Consider the following 11,081-nt stretch of genomic DNA (forward strand, 5'->3'; position numbering starts at 1 on the left):
TACTTGTCTGAATTAACGTTATTCGCTATCATTATTTACCGATATTGTTACTGTATGGTGTAATCATGTAGACTCTAAATAGGATAAATGCATATTAAAGGGATTTACACTAAAAATATATGTCATTTGAGAGAGGATATAATCAGTATCCAGGACATGTACACTGAGAGGTGTACGTTTCTCTAAGTGTAGACACAGAAAAGCGCCTCTCAACAAGTATACACTGAGAAGTGTTTGCTTACTTTAATTCTTATTTTAAGGATTAACGTATTCTTTTCCCTCATGTAGTCGACAGCATCTGAACAAGCAATAAGCTTATTTTATAATACTATATACATTCAATATATTTTTTTTGTCTCAGTATGAAAATATTTTTCCAAGAAAAATATTTTGTTTAAGAACAAGCATAATGAAAGAGTTTACAAAGTACATTGAGATACTGAACAAGAAACATGTTTTATTCAGGTTATCAACCAGGACAGTAACTCAGGTTAAACCAGAAAAGACATTTTCTGGGTTTATCAAGTATCACCACAACTGTGTTCTTGTGACGTTCCTGACATTTTTTTTTTTTAATTTCCTTCAACTTCTCGATTTTTATTTTGCTCATAACTCGAGAATGCCTCATCCAGTAGGCTTTAAATTTTAACACTTGTGAATGGTAACTAGGAATAAATTCTTGAGGCAACTGGCATGTTCACTTGCCCTATGACCAAAGTTGTTGAGCACATTCACAACATCCTGAGGTGATTCAGATAGCTTTCAAAATCCTCGGTGGAGGACTTCCAAAGGTTCAAAAAGGTGTCAGAAAATATGTTAACAGCAGAAAGTGAAATTCAACAATGTTGGTTAAGACTGGTCAGTTTTATGTCTAAAATAGTGTCAATTTTTAAATAAATTTCAGTTTACCTCTTCTATATAACTTCAAAAAATATTTGCTGGTGCATCTTAGGTCCAGGATAATACTTATTAAGTTTCGTTCGTGTGCAGGCAACTTTTTATGTAGAAAAAATATTAAAAAAACAACGAGATTGTTAGTATCAGTGCCATAACTGATGAATGACTCTGGATGATACAGACGATAACTCATAAGTTTAGTCCCAACTGGGGTAACTTTGAAATTTTGTTGTAACAGTTAAAAAAAATCTCGGTATCGTTGGAATCAGATCAATTAGTGAAAAGTGAATTTTCTGATTGGCTTCAAATGTTTACCATTAATGGCCTTCATTAAAACTCAGTTTGTCACTCACTATGTCCTGGGTAAATTTCAGTTTACCAATTTTACTGAGAATATTGTTTCCCATGTAATTATAAATGAGAGATTCTTCTGACCAGCTTTAAACCCTAAATTTTCGTATTAATTCATCGACACCATGCCTAACCCTTCTAGGGTAGGGTAGGTGCCTGAGCCCGAGCCTTTAGCTCATAAGACTGTCATTCCCATTTGCCCCCTTGGGGCGGGGATGGCAGACCAGAGAGGCCTAGCTTGTGGCTAGGCCTGGGGACAGTTGGTCCCAAAGATGAGGAGGTACTTGTGCCTCCTCCCATGGGAGACTTAGGTCTCAGACACTCCCTAAAGAGGGAGCCAAGGCCGGGCCACCACTTGGAAAAGGCCCGGGCCGGGAGAATACCGGCTAATCTTTAATAATAATAATAATTTTGTATTAATTTTAAGCTATGTCGGTGCAAATTTGCCACATTGATCAAACTAATGCAAATGCAAACAGAAAATTAAAAAATATTGAAAACCCGCTTTTTCATATCGTTTAAATTTTCTGAGTTGATTGAACTCTTAAATGCTGCACGGCTTGACGCCAGAGCCGTCCCTCTGTCAGCTACTGCACGGCTTGACGCCAGAACCGTCCCTCTGTCAGCTACTGCACGGCTTGACGCCAGAACCGTCCCTCTGTCAGCTACTGCACGGCTTGACGCCAGAACCGTCCCTCTGTCAGCTACTGCACGGCTTGACGCCAGAACCGTCCCTCTGTCAGCTACTGCACGGCTTGACGCCAGAACCGTCCCTCTGTCAGCTACTGCACGGCTTGACGCCAGAACCGTCCCTCTGTCAGCTACTGCACGGCTTGATGCCAGAACCGTCCCTCTGTCAGCTACTGCACGGCTTGACGCCAGAGCCGTCCCTCTGTCAGCTACTGCACGGCTTGACGCCAGAACCGTCCCTCTGTCAGCTACTGCACGGCTTGATGCCAGAGCCGTCCCTCTGTCAGCTACTGCACGGCTTGATGCCAGAGCCGTCCCTCTGTCAGCTACTGCACGGCTTGACGCCAGAGCCGTCCCTCTGTCAGCTACTGCACGGCTTGACGCCAGAGCCGTCCCTCTGTCAGCTACTGCACGGCTTGACGCCAGAGCCGTCCCTCTGTCAGCTACTGCACGGCTTGATGCCAGAGCCGTCCCTCTGTCAGCTACTGCACGGCTTGATGCCAGAGCCGTCCCTCTGTCAGCTACTGCACGGCTTGACGCCAGAGCCGTCCCTCTGTCAGCTACTGCACGGCTTGACGCCAGAGCCGTCCCTCTGTCAGCTACTGCACGGCTTGACGCCAGAGCCGTCCCTCTGTCAGCTACTGCACGGCTTGATGCCAGAGCCGTCCCTCTGTCAGCTACTGCACGGCTTGATGCCAGAGCCGTCCCTCTGTCAGCTACTGCACGGCTTGACGCCAGAGCCGTCCCTCTGTTAGCTACTGCACGGCTTGATGCCAGAGCCGTCCCTCTGTCAGCTACTGCACGGCTTGACGCCAGAGCCGTCCCTCTGTCAGCTACTGCACGGCTTGATGCCAGAGCCGTCCCTTTGTCAGCTACTGCACGGCTTGACGCCAGAGCCGTCCCTCTGTTAGCTACTGCACGGCTTGACGCCAGAGCCGTCCCTCTGTCAGCTACTGCACGGCTTGACGCCAGAGCCGTCCCTCTGTCAGCTACTGCACGGCTTGATGCCAGAGCCGTCCCTCTGTCAGCTACTGCACGGCTTGATGCCAGAGCCGTCCCTCTGTCAGCTACTGCACGGCTTGACGCCAGAGCCGTCCCTCTGTCAGCTACTGCACGGCTTGACGCCAGAGCCGTCCCTCTGTCAGCTACTGCACGGCTTGACGCCAGAGCCGTCCCTCTGTCAGCTACTGCACGGCTTGATGCCAGAGCCGTCCCTCTGTCAGCTACTGCACGGCTTGATGCCAGAGCCGTCCCTCTGTCAGCTACTGCACGGCTTGACGCCAGAGCCGTCCCTCTGTTAGCTACTGCACGGCTTGATGCCAGAGCCGTCCCTCTGTCAGCTACTGCACGGCTTGACGCCAGAGCCGTCCCTCTGTCAGCTACTGCACGGCTTGATGCCAGAGCCGTCCCTCTGTCAGCTACTGCACGGCTTGACGCCAGAGCCGTCCCTCTGTTAGCTACTGCACGGCTTGACGCCAGAGCCGTCCCTCTGTCAGCTACTGCACGGCTTGACGCCAGAGCCGTCCCTCTGTCAGCTACTGCACGGCTTGACGCCAGAGCCGTCCCTCTGTCAGCTACTGCACGGCTTGACGCCAGAGCCGTCCCTCTGTTAGCTACTGCACGGCGTGACGCCAGAGCCGTCCCTCTGTCAGCTACTGCACGGCTTGGCGCCAGAGCCGTCCCTCTGTCAGCTACTGCACGGCTTGACGCCAGAGCCGTCCCTCTGTCAGCTACTGCACGGCTTGACGCCAGAGCCGTCCCTCTGTCAGCTACTGCACGGCTTGACGACAGAACCGTCCCTCTGTCAGTTACTGCACGGCTTGACGCCAGAGCCGTCCCTCTGTCAGCTACTGCACGGAGTGACGCCAGAGCCGTTCCTCTGTCAGCTAGTGCACGGCGTGACACCAGAGCCGTCCCTCTGTCAGCTACTGCACGGCGTGACGCCAGAACCGTCCCTCTGTCAGCCACTGTTTCCTCATAATAATCTAAGGTTTTCGTTTATAGCTTCACAACTCCCTTATTCAGTCGGTTTAACATTTAAACCTTGGTCAGCTATTACTTGGTGAAGGTTTATAGAACATCTGACATGCGCAGGCGCTCTCTGCTCAGTTTTATACAGACCAGTACCGAAACTGATTTCCACTAGATCGCTGTACATTATTATTTTTATTATTATAATCAAAACCAAGAGTTAAACCCATGAGGGTCATACAGAGCTGCAGGACTGGGGGTGTTGCAGGAGCAGAGAGTAGTAAGGGTTGAGAGGATAACAGAGGTAGATAAAGTATTATCAAAGTTTGTGTAATAAATCGCTTGCTGTCAAAAAGTCAAAGAGGAAGTCTGAGTCAAAGGTGGGACTGTCAGCGAGGAGGGAAGATAAAGTAAGGATGTTAGAGTGGTGACGATGTCGGAGGTAAATTTTGCGTTCTAGTTGAAAGACAGGACAATCCATTAGAATATGGCAAACTAAAACTGGAACCTGACAATTCTCACAGAGTGGAACAGGGCGCCTCTCCATGAGATACCTATGAGTGAGATGGGCGTGCCAGATGCGAAGACGAGAGAGCGTAGTCTCCCAACCTCGGCATCGGTGATAAGAAGAAGGCCAGAAAAATAAACTTGGCTTGATACAATATAATTTGTTATGAGTCATAATTATTAACCTGAACACGGACCAACTGTACTGCCAACGGTCGCGAAGGCAGTTAGAGATTACAGCGTAGTCTAAGAATGAAGTACCTCTATATGAAACTGGGAGGTCATGTTCCGCTGATCACGCAGCAAGTCTTCCTGCTTGTTTCCCTGAACATCAAACACCAAAGTCGTATCGAAGAACTAGGGGATGAGGCGAATCAAAACTGTTAATAGCTTGCAAAGCACCACAGGAGTCTGAGATAGTACAAACGTTGAGGTAGGTACAGATGCAATACGAATAACTGCAATGAGAATGGCAGACAATTCTGCTGTAAAAATGTTAGACGAGTCCAATAAATGTCCTCGCACAACGTTGTCCGGGAACACTGCTGTAAACCCGACACCATCAAAGGATTTAGAACCATCAGTGTACACTGCAATGACATGAGAATGAGACCAGAAGTGGTTGAGAAAAGGGAGTGGGAAAGAACAAACAGAACTGTCAGAACCTCCCAAGAGTGAAGAGAAAAGTTAGATGCTGTATGAAAATATAAAGGGGGTAACTGAAGAGAAGTCAAGAGCGACTGAAGAGGAAGAGAAAAGGGATGGAGTAAATAGGGATGGTGAACAAATAATGGACTTCTACTAACATCCGTTACTATCCTGTAAGTAGAAGGATCGTGAAGGTCATGAGAGTGGACAAAATAACGGAGGCAATGGGCATGACGTCCGTCGTTCAAGGATGGAACATTCGCCTCTGCATATAGGCTCTCGACAGGGCAGGAATGACACCAAGACATAAACGTAATCCCTGATGATGGATGGGGTCAAGTTTAGAGAGAGTTACGGGAGAGGACAAAACAGGAGGCCGAGAAATCTGACCCTATCACTTTCAGGAATACGGGAGCCATACATGTACAATGGATTATCAGAGACAACAGAACGTCTGGTGAAAGTAATTTGGTGCTTTTTAGCACCAGAAATTTTAAACTCATGCGTAGTGGTCCAATGGGAAACACAGTTGATAACATTCCGGAGTGAAGCTGCTACTAGGCGACAGTCAGCGCCTGCACAAGCTATAGCAAAGTCATTGTCATAAACTAACAACCAAATATTAGATGGGAGAAGAGAGGACAGATCATTTATAGCTAGTAGAAAAAGAGTGGTACTAAGTACATATCCCTGAGGGACACCTTGGACAAAGTCCGGGACAAGCAAATTGTTAACCCGAACACTGAAGTGTCTTTCGGATAAGAAGTTTTTAGGGGAAAGTGGCAGATTGCCTCGGAGGCCTAAGGAATGAATTTGGGCCAAGATGTTATATCTCCAAGTAATGTCATGTGCCTTTTCAAGATCAAAAAAGATTTCGGTAGCTGAGTGGTTACTAGCAAAGGCATTACGAATATAGGTATCTAAGCAGAGTAAAGGAGACTATTGTGTCTCTAAATACCACACCAAGCGTCTGTTTACTAGACGTTCCATCACCTTGCAAACTGCACTGGTAAGAGCAATGGGACGATAGTGTGAAGCATCATGGCCCGAAGTACCTGGTTTACAAAAAGGCAAAACAACAACAGTTTTCCACAGTTGAAGAAGAACCCCTTGCGACCAAATAAGATTAAAGAGACGTAAGAGTACTAAAAGGGTTGATGTAAATGATTTGCGAAGAAAAGTATACTGGTAACATGAAGCAGTAGGTGTCTACGGACTAGGAAGGTTAATAAAGTCTACAACGTGAAGGTAGCGGAAAACGAGTAAGTAGCGAATGATTGGAACACTGAGAAGAAAGCAGTTGTGTTGATGGCTTATAAAAGTGAGGAGGAGTGACGAGAGGTGGATCGGTGTCCATCATTGGTTTTGTCTCCTCAATATATTCGGAGATAGCTTCAAGCGTTTCAGAAGACAAGGAAGTTGCAGGTAGTACGGCATCAAAATGGAGGGGCGAGGGTGTGTAAAGAATGGAGAGACGATGAAAGTTACTAAAGAAGGGGGTATGAAAGATTAGAGTTAACTTGGGAGGGGACAGGAGAGGAAGAAACTGTATGAGGGGGAGGATGAGCCTCCACACCCATAACAGAGACAGTAGCTTTTCTTGGGAAGGATAAATGAAGAAAGCGTCAAATGAGATTTGAACTTTGGGGATGTTTTAGACTTTGGAGAAGTAGAGTGGCGAAGGGAAGGTGTAGTTGTGGGAGGTCTTGAGCCATAGATACATGCAAGCAAGAAGATGAAGCCTCAAGGACAGTTTTAGGTGAAAAAGAGTTAGAAAAAGAGGTGACTGTAGCGGTTGTGGCCACAGAGTAGACTGTGGAAGTAGGTACCACCGAGGTTGGACGCCGCTTAGTAACCCTAGAATAAGAAAATCGTGGAAGTTTTCCTTGGAGGAGGAGATGAAAGACTGCCGTGGCGAAATTGAAACAATGTCTTTGAGACTTCGGACTTCTCGATCTTTAAAATAAACTTGCAACAGCATGAATAAGCCGGGTGGGTCTCATTATAATTAAGACAAGAGGGAAGTAGGCTGCAGGATGTATTGGTATGGTCGGCAGCACCACAGACTAGACATTCTGCCATGGACCTGCGATATTTCGCTTGGTGGCCGCAGCGCCAGCAATTTCTACACTGTCGGACTTGTAAACTGTGTCCCTCAATATAAATTGATGACGGAAATAAATGGTATAAAATACCGACACAATGGAAATATAAACACAAATGCAGTATAATGTGATCCTTTATTGACAACGTTTCACCCACACAGTGGGCTTTTTCAAGTCACACACGGATCTACCTGTGGTTGGAAGGTACGAGAGTATTTATAGTCATGTTGAGGTCAGGTGGAGAATGCTGCAGCTGATGATCTACCGGGTGGGGTTATAGAGTCTTGGGTAGCTTGGCAGGGGTATTGGACAAGTTTTGAGTAGACCTTCTGCAGTGTTCTATGTTCTTATGTGGGATAGCGATGAAGAAGTTTCTTGGCGAGTGGTTCAGCTATGTTATAGAAGCCATTGTTCTGGTTGAAATTGTTGGTTGTAGAGATGAGCGATGATTCCAGGATTCTTCTGTATTGAGTGTTGTCTTCTGTGGCTATAAGTCTTGAGTTTTTGTAGTTAACTAAATGGTTGTGTGAATTGCGATGTTGTACACAGGCATTCCTTGTATCGTCAGTCCTGCTTGCATATTGGTGTTCTGAAATACGTGTTTGGAGGTCTCTTGATGTTTCGCCCACATATAATTTGTTGCAGTCATTACAAGGGATTATGTATACCCCTGCAGAGGATGGAGGTTTGTCCTGTCTACTACTGGTGATGTCCTTGATGGTCGTGGTTGTGGAGGTAGATACTTGGAATGATGTTTTGGCAAAGATGTTGGAAACATGTTTGGCAATGGAGTTGGTTGGGAGGACTATGTATCTCTTCTCGGCAGTGTCTATATTGCCATGTTTATATTGCCATTCTCTGGGTGTGTTGAAGATGTTTAATGCCCGCCGTCTGCAGTCTCTGATGAAGTGACGAGGATAGTGGAGTTTAGAAAATACTTGTTCAATTATAGTGCATTCTTCCTCAAGGAACTCATTGCTGCAGATTCTGAGTGCACGTAGGAAGAAGCCTATAATTACACCACGTTTGGTTTTGGTGTCGTGGTGAGAGTAGAAGTGGAGAAGATCGTTTTGGTTGGTGGGTTTTCGATAGACTTTAAAACGAAGTTCGTTGTCAGCTTTGCAGAGCAGAACATCAAGGAAAGGAAGAGTGTTGTCGACTTCTTCTTCAAGTGTGAACTGGATTGAAGGCTCGACCTGGTTGAGCTTGTCTTGGAGAGCTTGAACGTTGAAGCGTTTAGGAGTTATGAGGAGAATGTCGTCAACATAACGGAGCCAGGTGACAGACGAAGGAATAATGGTGGAGAAACGTTCGGCTTCTAGATGTTCCATGTATAGGTTCGCCAGGACTGCACTGAGTGGCGAACCCATGGGTAGTCCAAAAGTCTGCTGAAAGAGGTGATTTTCGAAAGAGAAACACGTAAAGCCAACACATAGTTCAACAAGGTCGATGAAATCGCTGGCTGGAATGGGAAGATCAAGTGAATCATCAATTTTCCTGCGCAAAAGATCGATGGCTTGTGTAGTAGGTACTTTGGTGAATAGGGAAGTCACGTCAAGGCTGGAAAGTTTCTTGTTCCTGATGTTGATGTTGCGAATGCGATTGAGAAGATCACCCGAGTGTTTGAGATGTGCTGGACTGATAGTGCCCAAGAGTTTAGAGAGGTGTTTTGCGAGAATTCCTGAGAGCTGGTGGGGAGCACTGCCTATTCCAGAGGATATGGGCCTCAGTGGGATACCAGGCTTGTGAGTCTTTGGCAGGCCGTACATTCTGGCAGGTCTGGGGTTGCTGGGCATGGTGTGCAGAAGTTTCTTCCCTTGTTCTGAGCCCCTCAGAATGCGGCGAGTCCTTTGAAGAAAAGTCTATCGAAAACCCACCAACCAAAACGATCTTCTCCACTTCTACTCTCACCACGACACCAAAACCAAACGTGGTGTAATTATAGGCTTCTTCCTACGTGCACTCAGAATCTGCAGCAATGAGTTTCTTGAGGAAGAATGCACTATAATTGAACAAGTATTTTCTAAACTCCACTATCCTCGTCACTTCATCAGAGACTGCAGACGGCGGGCATTAAACATCTTCAACACACCCAGAGAATGGCAATATAAACATGGCAATATAGACACTGCCGAGAAGAGATACATAGTCCTCCCAACCAACTCCATTGCCAAACATGTTTCCAACATCTTTGCCAAAACATCATTCCAAGTATCTACCTCCACAACCACGACCATCAAGGACATCACCAGTAGTAGACAGGACAAGCCTCCATCCTCTGCAGGGGTATACATAATCCCTTGTAATGACTGCAACAAATTATATGTGGGCGAAACATCAAGAGACCTCCAAACACGTATTTCAGAACACCAATATGCAAGCAGGACTGACGATACAAGGAATGCCTGTGTACAACATCGCAATTCACACAACCATTTAGTTAACTACAAAAACTCAAGACTTATAGCCACAGAAGACAACACTCAATACAGAAGAATCCTGGAATCATCGCTCATCTCTACAACCAACAATTTCAACCAGAACAATGGCTTCTATAACATAGCTGAACCACTCGCCAAGAAACTTCTTCATCGCTATCCCACATAAGAACATAGAACACTGCAGAAGGTCTACTCAAAACTTGTCCAATACCCCTGCCAAGCTACCCAAGACTCTATAACCCCACCCGGTAGATCATCAGCTGCAGCATTCTCCACCTGACCTCAACATGACTATAAATACTCTCGTACCTTCCAACCACAGGTAGATCCGTGTGTGACTTGAAAAAGCCCACTGTGTGGGTGAAACGTTGTCAATAAAGGATCACATTATACTGCATTTGTGTTTATATTTCCATAAATTGATGACGGAAATTCTTGGTAGTCAAACGCTAAGCGAGCTACATTGCAGGGAAAGCGTCCCCACTCGAGAGCAGGTAGTACATAAGTGTCCACTTTGAGAATTGGGAGATTTTGGATCTCAAGTTGCTCCAGAATGTCAGCATCACATGCCCAGAAATCACGTTGAACATTGGTATGAAGCAGAACTACGGTGCCAAAGTAAGAATTGAGAGAAATGTGTTTTCGAATCATGATAGGAATATCGTCTATGGAGATAAGAAGGGAAAGATTGTGAGCCTGACCAGCATTTTGCACCGTGACGATGTGTGCACCATTCTTAAGAGTATGAAATGAAATATTTTGACCAACATGGCGCAGGTGTGCCTTGCTGATACTATGATCAGAAAGATAGTCAGTGGGAGGTGTCGGTTGCAGAGTGAAAAACTTAGGCTCCTGAGTAATTTGAAACATAATGTGTAAAGGAAGTGAGGGTCTTGCCAGTTTTTTCTGGGAAAAGCAAAGCAGTGTCATCTGTTAATGGTTGTGGTCGTTTAGGTGTGGGGACCGGAGGTGGTCCGTCCGGAGATGTGCAGGCGATCTGAAAATCGTCGCACCGTAAAGGGGGAAGCCGGAAGCATGGTCAAAGACGTGCGAAAGTCGAATTTATCAAAGGAGTTAGGTGGAACCCCTGTACCAGGGACAAACAACGATATGTTACCTGTAGAAGGTACCGGAATGTTAGAAAGGTCCGAAGAATGGTCCGATAACAATGCAAAGTCAGAAGAGGGCGCTGCAGCAGAAAGGGGCCAGGAGGAGAAATTAGGTCACTTGTCTCTTGTTCTTCCGAAATAGAGAAAAAAGTTAAAAAGAAAAAAAGGCTAAAAAAATGAGGTGGGGGGGGGGAAGGGGGTAATGGAGGGGTAGCTGCTAGGAAGAATAAAAGTGCGGTACTGATGGAGATGATGGTGGTGTAACTGAGGTACATACATGCATACGTATATATATATACATACAATACAATTCCCACACACATACACACACCGAAATATTCAAGTGTACGTACATGTAAATA

The sequence above is a fragment of the Cherax quadricarinatus genome, chromosome 21 (genome assembly GCF_038502225.1).
Source record: "Cherax quadricarinatus isolate ZL_2023a chromosome 21, ASM3850222v1, whole genome shotgun sequence".
NCBI lineage: Eukaryota > Metazoa > Arthropoda > Malacostraca > Decapoda > Parastacidae > Cherax > Cherax quadricarinatus.